The following is an 18,505-nucleotide window of genomic DNA, read 5'->3' as shown; positions in this document are numbered from 1 at the left end:
TTGCTTTCCCAAAATGCAGCACCTCGCATTTGTCTGAATTAAACTCCATCTGCCACTTCTCAGCCCATTGGCCCATCTGGTCCAGATCCTGTTGTAATCTGAGGTAACCCTCTTCGCTGTCCACTACACCTCCAATTTTGGTGTCATCTGCAAACTTACTCTAACTGTACCTCATGCTCACATCCAAATCATTTATGTAAATGACAAAAAGTAGTCATGATTTGGAGATGTCAGTGTTGGACTGGGGTATACAAAGTTAAAAATCACACAACACCAGGTTATAGTCCAACAGGTTTAATTGGAAGCACACTAGCTTTCGGAGCGACGCTCCTTCATCTATCACCTGATGAAGGAGCGTCGCTCCGAAAGCTAGTGTGCTTCCAATTAAACTTGTTGGACTATAACCTGGTGTTGCGTGATTTTTAACTTTGACAAAAAGTAGACCTCCCAGCACTGATCTTTGTGGCACTCCACTGGTCACAGACCTCCGGTCTGAAAAACAACCCTCCACCACCACTTGTTTCAAGTTTACTTGATTATCAAAATTGAACTTCCAGTTGTAAATTAGCTACGACAACATGTTTACATTTGAATACAGCAATACAGGACACACCGTCAAAGCTTATGTGTTGATTTTACTGATTTGTTAATCTTCTGCATTTCTCTTGAATTTAACACAATTCTAAGGGATAGGCTAGCTTTAGAAGGAATGAGGTACCTGCTGTGTTTAACCAAGCTGTTAACAATGATGAATCAAAAGGTGAAAGGAAGAAAGTCTTGTCTCAGCAGACCGCAGGGGCTCCCTGCATTATCTCCTGACAGCAGGAAGTCGCTAGAAGGTATAAAGGATGAAGAGGGAGATTAATGGCAAACAAAACAAGCCAAAAGTCAACAGAATATTGGACTTAACAACAAACACAAAGGATTAACAGTTTGCAATGACACCATGCAGACAGTATGATCATAAGGGTTTGAGATGCACTAGAATCTCTTCAGTCTGTTTCTACATTGTGGACAGATTTCAAAATCTGGTTCCTCACTGTTTCAGTAGATCAAGTTGAGAGTTGTTAATAAAAGGGAAACAAAGAAATTGGCAAGTGTTGCAAATCTGAAATGAAAGTAAAAAAATGCTCAAAACATTAAAAGCCTTTCAGTTTTTGTAAAACTTGTAAAAGACTGACCATTCCTGTATTTTGGCTAAGTACCATTTTTGACGAGTTTCACAGAGGGTTTCCTTCCAATAGGCCGATTAGATTTTATTGCATGATTGCCTCATTAGCTACCACCCTGCTCTTATGATACCCCTCTTGTAAACTGTTATCTTGATTCTCCCACTCACCATAGTCAGAAGTATTCACAACTGTTGGGATATCTGGGGATATAATAGCATTCCTGGCACTGGTACCATTTTTAAAAGGTTATTGCTGATCCAGTCAAGTACTGACAGTTCAGAGCTGCCTTGCACAGTTACTGAAATTTGCCCTGGACATGGCAAACAAGTGAACAGGATGGTGTAGAGGAGAGAGTTCCTCTTTCCCCAAGATCGGCAGAGGAGGTTAAACACTGGACCTTGCCAACCTGATCCAAGGTCACTATTTAGGTCAAGGAAGTCTCCACAATCCAGAGAGAAGTGAGCAATGCAGGAAGACGGGCAAATACCTTCGCCAATCTGCACAGTATGTGTCACCAGCTGCTCGCTTTGATTTTACACTCACTCATCTTGTGCCTCCTCCCACCAAGGCTCAAGTTCTATCTCACTCACTATTGCATGCAGCATCTTCCTTCACTGACTCTCATCCACCTTAACAATCACACTATTAATGCTGTATGCCCTCTGTGCTGCCTACTTACTCAGAATGGACATCTCATTACCCTTCCACCTCCCACCTTCAATAACACCAGTAACTGTGCCATCCATGTTCACTCTGTTCGACGGGATGGCAAAACCTAGTGGATTATGGTTGGGGCAGCACAGGGGTAACATATATTTGTCTTTAATCCCCTATGAGGAGATGATATTTGTCTTCGCAGGTGAAAACCAAGACCAGTCCTGTGTGGATGCAGAAACTCTTCTGTCCTTGGAAAGAAGGTAGAAGCAATGTGCATTGTTCTGCAACTCGCCTATTGCCTCCTCTGTGAATTTATTGTCAAATACCTCAATTCTTAATTTTTGGTAGTGAAACTTTCTCTCTTCTGTTTCATGCAGGCATAAGCATGATGTCCATGGTGACCACAGTCAAGAGGGCTACCCTGCAAGACATGCCTTTCTCTATCTCGGAGGAAGCCAGCCCAGGCAGCAGAGAAAATCCATTGGAAAGGCTGGCTCCTGCAACCCCAGCTGCTTGATACTTGGTGTGTAATTTATTTAGATTAGAATTGGAAGCACCTACTGATGAACACTTCACAGCCACTTCTTCCCCAACTGGCCAAGAAAGGAACGCTCTAGACGTCTGGCACTCAGAGGGGAGTCAGACACTGCTCAGGTCCAGGAGAGGATCCCATGCTGTTGACAATTAGCAACTTTGTAAAAGTGTACAAAGAGATGCATTAACCTCAAAACATTTCAGCCCAGCGATGACCGAGTTGGTGACAGAGTCTTTTAATTGTGCAGTATTAGACAGTGGTTGCATTTCTATAGTGAGTGGAATAGACTGGCTGCTTTACTATCTAGCCTCTCTGACTAATAAGGATAGAGACAATGTTAAGGAATTTGAGAGTTACATCAGTCTCAGATTTGGGGATCGCAACACACTAAAATCTTTCAAAAAGCAGCCAAAATCAATTATTTTATTCACACAGATGTACCTCTCCTACTCAAATGTGTAGGAGAGGTACATGTGTAGGATCAAACTGATCCAATAGTACAGTAGTTTGTCTGATGATGAACAGATCAGTTCTGATGGTCAATTATAAGGTCATTGATCCAAAAGTACAACTGTCAAAAATGGATATTAAAATCAAATGCGTACCAAAAGGGGCTAGCCACTGGAGAAATATGTAGAGCCAAGAAAATCACTGGAAAAAGTTTGATGAGTGTACAGGAGGAGGTTAAGTCGACAGATTGAGAACATGAAGTATAAAGATGGAGGCAAGGAAATAAAGTATAAACTCAGACTGAGGGTCTGGGGTTGAATTTTGTTTTAGATTAGATTAGATTACTTACAGTGTGGAAACAGGCCCTCTGGCCCAACACGTCCACACCACCCCTCCAAAGAGCAACCCACCCAGACCCATTCCCCTACATTTACCCCTTCACCTAACACTACAGGCAATTTAGCATGGCCAATTCACCAAACCTGCACATTTTTGGACTGTGGGAGGAAACTGGAGCACCCAGAGGAAACCCACGCAGACACGGGAAGAATGTGCAAACTCCACACAGCAGTTGCCTGAGGTGGGAATTGAACCCAGGTCTCTGGCGCTGTGAAGCAGCAGTGCTAACCATTGTGCGCCTATAAATAAGACAGATCAGATTAGATTACTTACAGTGTGGAAACAAGCCATTCAGCCCCACAAGTCCACACCGACCCTCCGAAGAGCAACCCACCTAGACCCATTCTCCTCTTCACCTAATACCACAGGCAATTTAGCATGGCCAATTCACCTAACTTGCACATTTTTGGACTGTGGGAGGAAACCAGAGCAAATCCAGAGAAAATGTGCAAACTCCACACAGACAGCTGCCTGAGGCGGGAATTGAACCTAGGTGTCTGGCACTGTGAAGCAGCAGTGTTAACCACTGTGCCACCGTGCCACCCATGTTCCTCAAAAGAGATTCATAGCCATTGAAAGAAATCCCATTAATAGGAGGGGGAGGTCAAACAATAGCAGTGCAGAAAATGTAGAAGTCAAGATAGGGGTGTAGCTTAACAAGGACAAGAAATACGGCACAAATCAGGAATACCGTCAGGAGCAGAAGCTTGTCTATTCAGGAAGTCTTTGTGGCCAAAAACAAATTAGAAACCAATTCATAAAAGAGATCAAATGGCAAGAACTACAAAGTGTGAAAGAATTTAGGATATACATAAAGATACCAAATATAAAACTACCAGATCCACCATATAGATAGATATGCACCCAAAAGCTGTCTCTTGTTAGGACTTATAAGGCTATATCAAAATAATTTGGAGATGCCGGTGTTGGACTGGGGTGTACAAAGTTAAAAATCACACAACACCAGGTTATAGTCCAACGGGTTTAATTGGAAGCACACTAGCTTTCGGAGCGACACTCCTTCATTAGGTGGTAGTGGAGGGCTCAATCCTAACAAACCGAATTTATAGCAAAAATTTACAGTGTGATGTAACTGAAATTATACATTGAAAAATTGATTGTCTGTTAAGCCTTTCATCTGTTAGAATACAGTGATAGTTTCACTTCTTTCATGTGTAAATCACAAAACCTTTTTTTAATAAAGTTGCATTCATGGGTTAGCTATTAACAATGGTGATAGCCAGACAGTATGTTGAAGGTGTTGGCCCCTGTGTTCTCTGTCTATGCCATGATGTTTAGAATCTAAGCATCATGGCATAGACAGAGAACACAGGGGGCCAACTTTTCAACATATTCTCTAGCCATCCCCATTGTTAATAGCTAACCCAAGAACGCAACTTTTTTAAAAAAGGTTTTGTGATTTACACATGAAAGAAGTGAAACTATCACTGTATTCTAACAGGTGAAAGGCTTAACAGACAATCAATTTTTCAATGTATAATTTCAGTTACATCACACTGTAAATTTTTGCTATAAATTCTTTGTGTTAGGATTGAGCCCTCCACTACCACCAGATGAAGGAGCATCGTTCTGAAGGCTGGTGTGCTTCCAATTAAACCTGTTGGACTATAGCCTGATGTTGTGTGATTTTTAACTATATCAAAATGAGTTTTGAAAATAACTGAAGGATCATGATAGTAGAGTAAATTCACCAATGGAAGGAAAAGCAACTTCTAAAATTGTTTTGGCTTTGTCATCACCAAATGCTTGATATTAAAGCTGCATTTCCACAGGGAAATCGATTCAAGAGAGAAAAATTCACTTCCTTTAAAAGAGGCACCAAATGCAGTGGGGTCACTGCGGAAATTAAATAAACATACATATGGCCTAAATGATGCCTGTAGAGTTTGGGACACCTCAATAAGGTCTATCACATTAAAATTAGGTTGTCTTCAGTTAAAAATAGACACTGCCAAGTTTAACTATCATCATGAGGGGTGCCTCCAGGCACCTTGATAGTGCATATAGATGATTTATTTTTGTAGACTGAGAGCAGGGAATATGAAAACTCTGTCATAAATGGCCTTAAAGCAGAATTAAAATTTGGAAGGCAGACTTCTAAGTACATCGGTTTGGAAATCAAGCAGAATGGATTAAGTATCAATTTGCATCAGCAATCTTATTTGGAAAATGGCAGCTTCACTGTTAATTATCGAAGCAGGAAGAAGCAGCATCTTGGAAAACTGAAATGAGGGAATTGCAACAAGCAATTGGAAAGCTGACTTGGCTGGGCACCCAAGCAAGGCCAGATGCATTTTTTGAGGTCTTAGAGTTGAGTATGACAATGAAAAATCCCAAGTCAGACAATATTACTTGGGCTAACTAAGCACTGAAAATTTTAAAATGGAGCATGGTGCTTTGCAGTTTCCGCTATTGGGAGTTGTCAGGAACATGAAGATACTTGTTGTTAGTAATACTTCTTCGAGTCATAGTGTCATACAGCATGGAAACAGACCCTTCCGTCCAACTCGTCCATGCCGACCTGATATCCTAAATTAATTTAGCCCCATTTGTCAACACTTGATCCGTATCCTTCTAAACTCTTCCAATTCAAACACCCATCCAGATGCCTTTTAAACATTGTAACTGCACCAGCTTCCATCATTTCTCCTAGCAGCTCATTCCACATATGTATCACTCTTTCTTATGCAGGTCTCTGTGATGAGCTCTTAATCACAGGAGAGTTTATAATATTTCTTGGGGGAAATAGAGGCAAATGGTGCCCTTTAACCTGAGAAGCTAAAATAATCAAAAGATCAGTAAAAGATGCCTTTATAGTAGGAATCTGCACTCTTGATAAAGGGTTAGGTATGACATGTTTCTTATCAGAAGAAATCCTATAAAAGGACTCATCCAGAAGAGGACAATTGAGAAGGAGAGGCATCACTTCGGCATATAAGTTACAGCCTGAAAGTAGTCACTTGCACCAAAGAGTGGATTGTTGTGGGTAGGGTATCAAGGCTTAAATGCTATATCTGCATTGTTTCCCTCATTCCCTTAATCTTGAACCAAAAAAAAGAGGGAGAGAAAGAGTAATGTGCTATTGGATCTTTTCTGGGGCAGAGTTGACCTGTTCAAGAGGGACATGTTGCACCTGAACTGGAAGGGGACCGATATCTTGGCAGCCAGGTTTGCTAGTGCTACAATGGAGGGTTTAAAGTAAATTGGCAGGGTCATGGGATCTTCAACAGGAAGGCAGGTGCGAGGCTGGAAGAAGATACAGAGGAACCTCGATTATCCAAACGACACGATCGAGGAGTATTTTGTCAGATAATCAAATGCTGGATAACACATTTTAGCCAAGCATCAGGATCTTGCAGGATAATTTGAAATTCAGATAATCGAATGCCGGATAATCGAGATTCCTCTGTACGTCTATTTCAATACCAGAGGGCTGACAGGTAAGGCTGATGAACTCATGGCGTGGATAGGTACGTGGGACTGGGACACTATAGCCATTACAGAAACATGGCTAAGGGAGGGACAGAACTGGCAGCTTTGGGTACAAGTGCTTTAGGCAGGACAGAGGTAGTGGAAAGAGGGGAGGGGGAAGTTGCATTTTTGTTTAAGGCGAGATTCTCAGCAATGGTCAGAGATAAAATAACTGAAGGATCATCCAGGTAGGCTTTGTGAGTGGAGCTAAGAAAAAAAAGGGATGGTGACATTATTGGGGTTGTACTATCGGCCTCCAAATAGTCAACAGGAATTAGAGGAGCATTTATGCAGGGAGACTGGGAGACTTGCAGGATGAATAAGGTTGTCATCGTAGGGGATTTTCATTTTCCTAACATAGACTGGGACTGCCAGAGCATTAAAGGCTTAGATGGAGTGGAATTTCTTCAGTGAGTTCAGGAAAGTTTCCTCAAGCTGTATATTGAGGGTCCTACAGCAGAAGGTGAAAACTCAACCTACTCTTGACAAACAGGGCAGGACAGTGGCTGAGGTGACAGTCACATTGGGACCAGTGACTATAGTTCTAATAATTTTAAAATAGATATGGAGAGAGTCAAAACTGGTCTACAGGTTCAAGTTCTAAATTGGGGTAAGGTGAATTTTAATGGAATTAGACAAGAGTTTGCAGGAGTTGATTGGACTAGTTTGTTTGCAGGCAAAGGGAGCTCTGGCTAGTGGGAGGCCTTTAAAAGTGAGATAGCTAGAGGTCAAGGTCTACATGTTCCTGAGAGGGTGAAGGGAAAGGTTGGCAGGAGTAGGGGACCCTAGATGACAAGAGCTATTGAGGCTTTGACAAGAAAAAAGAAGGAGGCATGGCACAGGTGCAGGCAGCTGGGATCAAGGGAGTTCCTGGAGGTATACAGGAGTTTAGATTAGATTAGATTCCCTACAATGTGGAAACAGGCCCTTCGGCCCAACAAGTCCACACCGACCCTCCAAAGAGTAACCCACCCAGACCCATTTCCCTCTGACTAATGCACCTGACACTATGGACAATTTACCATTGGCCAATTCACCTGACCTGTACATCTTTGGACTGTGGGAGGAAACTAGAGCACCCGGAGGAAACCCACGCAGACACGGGGAGAATGTGCAAACTCCACACAGACAGTCACCCGAGGCTGGAATTGAACCAGGAACCCTGGTGCTGTGAGGCAGCAGTGCTAACCACTGAGCCACTGTGCCGCCCCAAAGAAGGAAATCAGGAGGGCAAAAAGGAAGCCTGAGATAGCCTTGACTGAGAAGATTAGGGTGAATCCAAAGAGATTGTTCAAGTATATTAAAGGAAAAAGAATAACTAGAGAGAGAATAGGACCCTTCAAGGACCAAAGTGGATATGTATGTGTGGAACCGCAGGAGCTGGGTGAGGTCCTCAATGAATATTTCTCCTCTGTGTTTAGCGTGGAGAAAGACATGAAGACTTGGAACTTGGGGTAGTTGGTGATGATATTTTGGGGACAGTCCATATCACAGTAGAGGTGGTGTGGATCTATTGGAATGTACGAAGGTGGATAAATCTCACTGGATATATCCAAGTACACTGCAAGAGGAGAGAGAAGAAATTGTGGGGGCCTTGGCTGATATTTTTGCATCGTCATTAGCCACAGGTGGAGTCCCAGAAGACTTGAGGATAGTGAATGTTATGCCCTTATTCAAGGCTGAAAATAAAAACTTGGGAACAATAGACCAGTAAACTTAACATCTGTGGTAGATAAGTTACTTGAGAAGATTCAGAGGGAATAAGATATACATGCATTGGAAAGACAGGGTTTGATTAGGAGTAGAAGAAAGTGAGGACTGCAAATGCTGGAAATCAGAGCTGAAAAATGTGTTGCTGGAAAAATGCAGCAGGTCAGGCAGCATCCAAGGAGCAGGAGAATCGATGTTTCGGGCATACGCCCTTCTTCAGGAGCCCTCATTCCTGAAGAAGGGCTTATGCCCGAAACGTCGATTCTCCTGCTCCTTGGATGCTGCCTGACCTGCTGCACTTGATTAGGAGTAGTCAGCATGGTTTTGTGTGTGAGAGATCATGCCTCACAAATTTGTTAGAGTTGTTTGATGAAGTGATCAGGAAGGTTAATGGTGGCAGGGTAGTAGAGGTAGTGTCATAGGGTCATAGAGATGTACAGCACAGAACCAGACCCTTCGGTCCAACTCGTCCATGCTGACCAGATATCCCAACCCAATCTAGTTCCATCTGCCAGCACCCGATCCATTTCCTTCCAAACCCTTCCTATTCATATACCCATCCAAGTGCCTTTTAAATGTTGCAATCATACTAGCCTCCACCACTTCCTCCGACAGCTCATTCCATCCACGTACCACCCTCTGCATGAAAACATTGCCACTTAGGTCTCTTTTACATCTTTCCCTTCTCACCCTAAACCTATACCCTGTAGGTTTGAACTCCCCAACCCCAGGGAAAAGATTTTGACTATTTATCCTATCCATGCCCCTCATTATTTTATAAACTTCCATAAGGTCACCCCTCAGTCTCCGACACTCTAAGGAAAACAGCCCTAGCCTATTAAACCTCTCCCTATAACTCAAATCCTCCAACCCTGGCAGCATTCTTGTAAATCTTTGCTGAACTTTTTCAAGTTTCATAACGTCTTTCCAATAGGAAGGAGACCAGAATTGCACGCTATATTCCAACAGTGGCCTAACCAATGTCCTGTACAGCCGCAACATGATCTCCCAACTCCTTTACTCAATACTCTGACCAATAAAGGAAAGCATACCAAACACCTTCTTCACAATCCTATCCACCTGCGACTCTACTTTCAAGGAGCTATGAACCTGCACTCCAAGGTCTCTTTGTTCAGCAACACTCCCTGGGACCTTACCATTAAGTGTATAAGTCCTGCTAAGATTTGCTTTCCCAAAATGCAGCACATTACATTTATCTAAATTAAACTCCATCTGCCATTTCTCAGCCCATTGGCTCATCTGATCAAAATTCTGTTGTAATCTGAGGTAATCTTCTTCGCTGTCCAATGCACCTCCAGTTTTGGTGTTGTCTGCAACTAACTAACTATACGTCTTATTCTCACACCGAAATACAAATGATGATAAGTAGTGGACCCAGCGCCAATCCTTGTAGCACTCCACTGGTCACAAGCCTCCAGTCTGAAAAACAACTCTCCTCCACCACCCTCTGTCTTCTACCTTTGAACCAGTTCTGTATTCAAATGGTTAGTTCTCCCTGCATTCCATGAGATCTAGCCTTGCTAACCAGTCTCTCATGGGGAGCCTTGTCGAACGCCTTACTGAAGTCCACATAGATCACATCTACTGCTCTGCCCTCATCAACTCTCTTTGTTACTTCTTCAAAAAACTCAATCAAGTTTGTGAGACATAAATTCCCATGCACAAAGCCATGGTGACTATCCCTAATCAGTCCTTGCCTTTCCAAATACATGTACATCCTGTCCCTCAGGATTCCCTCCAACAACTTGCCCACCACGGACATCTGGCTCACTGGTCTATAGTTCCCTGGCTTCTCCTTACCCTCTATCTTAAACAGTGGCACCACGTTAGCCAACCTCCAGTCTTCCTGCACCTCACCTGTGACTATTGATGATACAAATATCTTAGTAAGAGGCCGAGCAATCACTTCCCTGGCTTCCCACAGAGTTCTAGGATACACCTGAATCAGGTCCTGGGGATTTATCCACTTTTATGAGTTTCAAGGCATGCAGCTTCTCTGTAATCTGGACATTTTTCAAGATGTCACCACCTATTTCCCTACATTCTATATCTTCCATGTCGTTTTCCACAGTAAATACTGATACAAAATACTCGTTTAGTATCTCCCCCATCTCCTGCGGCTCCAAACAAGGGCAATCTTGCTAATCTTTGAGGGGCCCTTTCTCTCCCTAGTTACCCTTTTGTCGTTAATGTATTTGTAAAAACCCTTTGTATTCTCCTTAACTCTATTTGCCAAAGCTTCTCATGTCCCCTTTTAGCCCTCCTGATTTCTCTCTTAAGTATTCTCCTACTGCCTTTATACTCTTCTAAGGATTCACTCGATCTATCCTGACTACACCTGACACATGCTTTCTTTTTTCCTTAACCAAACCCTCAAGTTCTTTTGTTAAAATCACATAACACCAGGTTATAGTCTAACAGGTTTATTTGGAAGCACTAGTTTTTGGAGCAGTGCTCTTTCATCAGGTAATTGTGGAGAATAAGATTGTAAGACACAGAATTTATAGCAAAAGTTTACAGCGTGATGTAACTGAAATTATATATTGAAAAAGACCCGGATTGTTTGTTAAATCTCTCATATTTTAGAATGACCATGTTGGTTTCAGTTCTTTCATATGTAAATCACAAAACTTTTTTAAAAAATTACATTCTGAAGTGCACTTTACCAATTGGTGTCAAGTCGGCCCAGATAAGGTAATGAAGGTGTTAGCTCCCAGTGATGCTGTCTGTGCCAGAATGGTGAGACTGATTCTAATTTAAAAAGCAGATTTACCAAATCTTACATGGATTAATGTAGTTTTTGAGCAAAGTAAAATGTAATTCTGCAAGTATAAATTCACCCCACAAACTTACATGTGCAATTATGCATGTGTGTGTGTGTGGGGTGGGGGGGGGGGGGTGGTGGTGTTGGAGGTGTTAGGGGGGTGTTATGAGTGTCTGTGAGAGAGTGTGTGTATGTGTGTGAGTGTATGATTTAGAGGTGCCACTATTGGACAGGAGTGTACAAAGTTAAAAATCACACAACACCAGGTTAAGTCCAACAGGTTTAATTGGAAGCGCTAGCTTTCGGAGCACTACTCCGTCATCAGATGGTTGTGATGAAGGAGCAGCGGTCTGAAAGCTAGTGCTTCCAATTAAACCTGTTGGACTATAACCTGGTGTAGTGTGAGTGTAAAGAGTTTTAAGTCTGTGAGAGGGTGATGAGAGAGGATGTGTGTGTGAGTGTGAGTGTGAGTGTGAGTGTGAGTGTGAGTGTGTGTGTGTGTGTGGTGCCTGCAGTGTGACATGAACCCAAGGTCCTGGTTGAGGCCATCCCATGAATACCAAACTTGGCTATCAGCCTCTGCTTGGCCACGTTTCGTTGTGGCCTGTCCCGAAGTCCACCTTGGAGGACAGTCACCCGATGGTCGAATGTCCCGGACCACTGAAGTATTCTCCAACTGGGAGGGAACACACCTGTCTGTTGATTGTCTCAATTTCTTTAGTCATCCAGCATTCTCTATACCTACCAGCCTTTCCTTTCACCCTAACAGGAATATACTTTCTCTGGACTCTCGCTGTTTCATTTCTGAAGGCTTCCCATTTACCAGCCGTCCCTTTACCTGCGAACATCTGCTCCCAATCAGCTTTTGAAAGTTCTTGCCTAATACCATCAAAATTGGCCTTTCTTGGGGACTCGGCAAGATGCGGCGATTCTGTAGAACTGCTGTGGACAGCTCTGCCTATTAGTCAAGGCGTACTGGTGTTTTTTGCCATCCCTGGCTAACTTATGTGGCAAAATTATTCATTTAAAACCTTACAGAACACATATTTGTTAATATTTGGGAGTGGGAAGGATGCCAAAGGGAAAAGGAGCGAGCAAACAGCAGCAGGGAGGGCACTCCCCTGCAGCACCTACCAAACCAGAGACTGCAGCAGCAGCAGCCTTGCCTGAACCCCCCGGGGACCTGACAGACTCACGAGAATTGGCTGCGGCAATAGAGAGACTTACCTCAAAGGTTGGGGCTGCGATTGAGGAGATCCGTGGGGAGTTTCGTGCCCAGGTACAACCTATCACATCCCTGCTTCAGAAGCATGAACTGGAGATCCAGGGCCTCAGGGAGCGGCTGGAGGAGGTGGAGTGTTGAACTAAGGCCTCGGAAGCTGAGATGGAGTCGGATTCAGGTGCTGGAGCGCAAGGTGCGGGCCTTGCTAGACCATATCGATGACCTCGAAAATCGAGGTCGGAGGATAAATCTCCAAATTGTCGGGCTCCCTGAAGGTGAGCAGCCACTCAGCTTCTTTGAAAGCTGACTGCTGAAGTTTTTGGGCCTTCACATCGAGTCCAGCAGGCTGCAGATTGAAAGGGCTTATCGGGTTACAGTGCACAAGTCAGGCCTAGTGCAGTGCCCCCGCTCAGTGCTAGTGCACTTCCACTCATATAAGGACAAGCAAAAAGTCATAGAAGTTTCCAGATCCCTGGGAAAAGATCCGCAGGCACTGCTGTACAAGGGGTCAAAAATCATGTTTTTCCAGGATTTCTCTGCAGCTGTAATTCGAAAGAGGAAGTATTTCAATGAAGTTAAATAGAGGCTGAGGAACCTGGGTATCCAGTACTCCATGAGATACCCCGCAGTGCTCCATTTCAGCCACGAGGACTCAATTTATACATTTGACTCAGCGCATAAAGCTAAAAACTTTGTAGACAATTTAAAATAGACAGATTGGCCTGAAGAATACAGTTAATATTTGTTCTTTTTTCTATCTTTCCCCGTGTTTTCTCTTCCTTTTTTTATTACTTTCTTTCTCCCAAATAATTTCCTTTTTGGAAAGGGGGGAAAAGACCTTGGAATAAGCTATTCCTTTTTTTTAATAAGTGGACTTTCTGATGGGAAATTTTGTGGATGTTCTTTGTTGTTTCTCCCCTTTGTTTGTTTGTTTGTTCTGTTTCTCTTTTAGTCACAAGTAGGGGTGACATGAAGCCAGGGATGGGTGGAGTGCTCATCCTGACTTTGTCTTTTTTCTGTTGTTTTAAGGACCATCTCCTTGCTTCTTTTCTAGCCTAAGGCTGGGGCGTAGTCCAGGTTTGAAGGAGCTGTGAAGGAGGGGATGGGTAGGGTGAGTGCCCCCTATTGGCAGGGGCAAGAGTCTTCCATTCAAGGTTTTATAGTTAGTTTTCTTTATAGTGTTTTAGTAGTAATAGTTGTTTATAGTCATGATAGAGTAGTTTTTGTATATATTTACTTATGCTCGGTGCTTTGTAAGCAGGGTTCTCCCTCCGAGGGTTCAAGGGTCTCTGAAAGGGGATATGGCTAAGTGTCTTATTTAATGGTGCACCTGGAACATTAAGGGAAGTCATTCACCTGTTAAAAGGAAAAGGAAGTGCTTTCTAGCCTTAAGAGGGAAAGGGTTGATATCGCTTTGTTACAGGAAACCCATCTTGATGATGGGGAAACACCTGAAATTACAACAGGGGGGTTATGATTGGGTATTCTTTTCATCCTTTACTACTAAAAGTAAGGGAGTAGCAGTACTTATCCAGAAAAATCTTCTGTTCATATTTTTAGTGCAGGTGAAAGATGAGCAGGGACGGTTTGTGATACTTAAAGCCCTGACACATGGGGAGGAATATGGCATTTTAAATGTCTACTGTCCTCTGGCACATCTCCTTAAATTTTTGATTAGTGCTTTCTCTAAGTTGAGTGCTTTTGGAACACGGCACATAATTAAAGGGGGGGGGGATTTTAATTGTCTTTTGGATCCGACAGTGGTCAGGATGCCTTATGGGCCCCCAACTATTTCTTTGCAGGCCGAGCAGACGGTTGACTTATGCAAGGAGTTGGGGCTGATGGATATTTGGAGATGTCTTCACCCTACCGGCAGGGACTTCACCTTTTATTCAAACCCACATAAATATCACACGAGGACTGACCTCTTTCTGGCTCCCTCGGCCATTCTGGATTCGATTATGGGTTGTAAAATTGGGAATATAGCTATCTCTGATCACCCGGCAGTATTTTGGAGGTTAAGGCCAAGAGTGAAGGGCTAGGTTTGCGGCACAGGCATTTGGACCCTTTTCTCCTTAAGGATTCCAAATTTGTGGAATACTTTTTGAAGGTGTTCCAGGAATTCTTGACTATCAACTCAGGCACGGCTAGTAGTCCGTCTATGCTATGGGAGACTGCTAAGGCCTTTGCTAGGAAATTAGCTATTTCCTATGCAGCTAGCCGGAAATGGCAAAAGGAGGAACAGCAGCATCTACTTGAGACACGGTTGAAAGCTGCCGAGGTGGCACATTTTGCGCGGCCTTCGGTGACTAAGCTGCAGCAGATCACGGCCCTCCGGGCTGCCTTGAATTCAATACTGACACAAAACGCAAAGAAAAAACTTGCTTTTGCTAGACAAAGGCTGTTCGAATATAGGAATAGGCCGGGGAAGAATTTAGCGCATCTGACTAGGAAAAAGCGTGCTCCCCAATCCATTACTGCAATCAGAGACAGCACTGGGGTCCTTATACACGATGCTAAAAAGATTAATGAGGCTTTTACACTGAATTATATCGGTCTGAAGGTTGCAAGGAGAGGTGGGCTAAAATGAAGATCTTTTTTAAGAACCTGGACCTCCCAAATCTAACCTTGGAACAGGCGTCTCCCCTTAAAGCCCCCTTGACAGTTCAAGAAGTACAGGAAGCGAGGCAACTTCGGAGTGGGGAACGCCTAGCCCTGATGGTCTCCCGGGTGAATTTTATAAGGTGTTCATAGGAATTCTGTCAGGGCCAATGTTGGAGATGTACAATCACTCCTATATGCATGAATGCCTACCACCATCTTCGAGAGAAGCTAATATTTCCTTAATTCTTAAGAAGGGGAAGGTTCCTGAGGATTGTGCCTCATACAGGACCATCTTATGTATTAAATTCAGATTTCAAGATTCTGTCCAAGATCCTGGTGCTGAGATTGGAAAGGGTGTTGCCCCATATTATTAAAGAGGACCAGACAGGCTTTATAAGAGGCCATAGGTCCTCTAATAATATTAGAAGGTTGCTGAATATGGTCCAAGTTTGTCAGCAACGATCGATTCAGGGGTTGGTGATTTCCTTAGATGTAGAGAAAGCGTTTGACCAGGTGAAATGGCCGTATCTTTTTCATGTCTTAGAACAGTTTGGGTTGGGTGGAGTCTTTGCTAGGTGGGTGGAGGTTTTATTTCGCCACCCTCTGGCTGCTGTCATCACCAACGGGGTGAAGTCTGGGAATTTTAGGATTGGTAGGAGTAGTCGGCAATGGCTGCCCCGTCTCACCATTGTTGTTTACATTGGTGATAGAGCCGTTGGCAGAGACGATTCGTCAGAACGTTCACATAACCACTCCGGAAGTGGGATCGAGGGCACACAAGATTACACTGTATGTGGATGACGTCCTTCTGTTTTTATCAAACCCAATGACTTCTGTACCCCATTTGATACAATGTATCAATTCATTTGGAGCTTTTTCAGGATATAAGATTAACTTTGCAAAATCAGAGGCTATGCCTTTGGGGAACCTTAAGGATGTGCAAGAAGTTGAAGGTGGCCCTAAGTTCCTTTTTAAGCGGTCACAGGCAGGGTTCCGATGCCTAGGCATTTTTATTATCCCCGAGTTTGATCTGTTATTTCGAACTAACTTTGCTCACTTGCTCGACAATATTAGGCGAGATCTCCAAAGATGGGAGGGTCTTCCAATTTTATGGCTGAATTAAGATGAATGTTCTTCCTCATTTGCTTTATCCCATGCATATGCTCCCTACAATGTTTCCCAGGTCAATCCTGCGGAAGCTTATGGGATGGTTTGGTTCCTTTGTCTGGTATCATGGGCTACCCCTCATCAAACTTACTAAATTGTAGTTGTCACAAGGAGGGGGAGGAGTTGATTTCTCAGACATCAGGAGGTATCAATTGAGTTCCATGCTGTCCTTTGTCTGTGATTGGGTAGGTAACGATCCAAACTCAATATGGCTGAATATCGAGGCCTCCCAGGCAAAGTGCCCTCTTATTAACCTGTTGTTCATGGATAAGGTGAGGACAGTTATGGACCACTGCCGGAACCCCATTGTCATTAGCACTGTAAAGGCATGGAGGGCGATGCGTCAGAGTGAAGGTTGGTTATCCAAGACTTCACCACTTACACCTATAGTTGGCATGCCAGGGTTCTGACCTGGGATGATGGACTCAGGGTTCAAATTATGGGCAGCGAGAGGGGTTTCTAGTTTGGGAGACTTATTTGAGGGAGAGGTTATGATGTCTTTTGAGCAACTGAGCCGCAAATACGGGTTCCCCGGCAGTGATCTTTTCCGTTATTTTTTTCAGATGAGGGATTTCATCCAGAAGAAGTCTACGCTTCTCACTAAGCCCTATAAACCCAATACAGAGAGGTTGTTGCTACATTCCACAAGCACCCTTTCGGTTAGTGCCCTCTATCGCCTGCTGGGTGGCAGGACCTGGTAGGATATTAACCGGTTATGTGAGGTCTGGGAGCAAGAGCTAGGAGTGGGGATCTCTTCTGAAACATGGGAGAACATATGGGGGAATGCTCAAAAGATCGCAATCTGTAACAGGACATGCGTTACGCAGTTAAAAGTTCTGCACAGGGCTCACCTGGCACCATTTATTACAGTAACCTGTAAGCTCTCCCTAAACTTCCACATCCGACAAGAAGAGCATATCACTCTACTAAAGGCCATTCTTGCTTCTTTCAATCTATAGGCCCTGAAAATAGCACTGTCTCATTCCTCTGCAAAACACTACTCCAGGTTAAATTAATACTTATGACTTATATTTTAAGTTTAATCAAGAGACATATCTCAATAAAACATATAATCAAGAAAGAACTCACTCTACTCACTACTGCAGACTTACTGTATGGCCACGGTTAAAATATCCACTTTTCTGTTTTTGTGCTGTGACCTCTCCCAAACAGGTTCCTCCAAGATCAGTTGTGAATTTCACTGTTTGTTAATTTTTCCAGATGCACTCCGATGTCCAGCGATACATGAATTCAAACAACAAAGGCAGTAACTGTGCAGGTTCACTGCTCTGTCAGTTAGCAATGTGGGTTTCTTTCTCTCTCTCTCTCTCTCTCTCTCCTGCACTGACCTCATCATGTGCTTCCTTTGTCTGTTCCTCTTCCTTTTAAAAGTGTTGTTGTTTTGACTTTTTTTTCCCGAAGTTCCAAAATAATGCAACAGCATATAAAACAGTAATTACTGCTCCTGGAATTCCAGGAAATCACTCCAACACCTAAAATGCCTCAAAAAGGAGTAGCTATTACAGCCAGAAACGTTTCCCGTCCTCCATCTTGGATTACACAGTAAGGCCTTTGATAAGGTTCCACATGGAAGGCTGCTCTGGAAGGTTTTGATTGCATGGAATCCGGGGGAGCTGGCTAATTGGATGGTACTAATGGAAGGATGCTTGTCGGACTAAAGGCCTTTAACCAGTGTTGTACCTCAGGGGTCGGTGCAGGGTCCATCGCTGTTTGTTATCTATATCACTGAATTGGATAAGAATGTTCAAGGCATGATTAGTAAGTCAGCAGATGACACTAAAATAGGCAGTACCGTGGAGCGTGAGGAAGATTATCAGAAATTACAGCAGGACCTGGGGGAAGTGGACTGAGAAACGGCAAATAGAGTTTAAGAGAGGTAGGTGTGAGGTCTTGCACTTTGGAAATCAAGTAGGATTTTCATGGTGAATGGTAGGACCTTAAGGAGTGTAGTGGAACAAAGGGACCTTGGAATTCAGGTGCACTGTTCGCTTAAAATAGAATCACAGATAGACAGGGCAGTGAAGAAGGCTTTTGACACACAGGCATTCATCAGTTAAGGCGTTGAATATAGAAGTTGGAAAGCTATGTTGCATTTGTACTGGACATTGGTGAGGCTATACTTGCAGTATTGCGTTCAGTTTTGGTCACCTTGCTGTCAGAAGGATGTTTTTAAACTGGAAAGGGTGCAGAAGAAATTTACAAGGACGTTGCCAGGACCCAAGGGTCTGAGTTATAGGGAGAGGTTGGACAAGCCAAGATATTTTCCTTTAGAGTGTAGTAGACTGTGGGGT

Source organism: Chiloscyllium plagiosum, chromosome 2 (genome assembly GCF_004010195.1).
Source record: "Chiloscyllium plagiosum isolate BGI_BamShark_2017 chromosome 2, ASM401019v2, whole genome shotgun sequence".
In the NCBI taxonomy this organism is placed as follows: domain Eukaryota; kingdom Metazoa; phylum Chordata; class Chondrichthyes; order Orectolobiformes; family Hemiscylliidae; genus Chiloscyllium; species Chiloscyllium plagiosum.
This window is presented reverse-complemented; position numbering follows the sequence as displayed.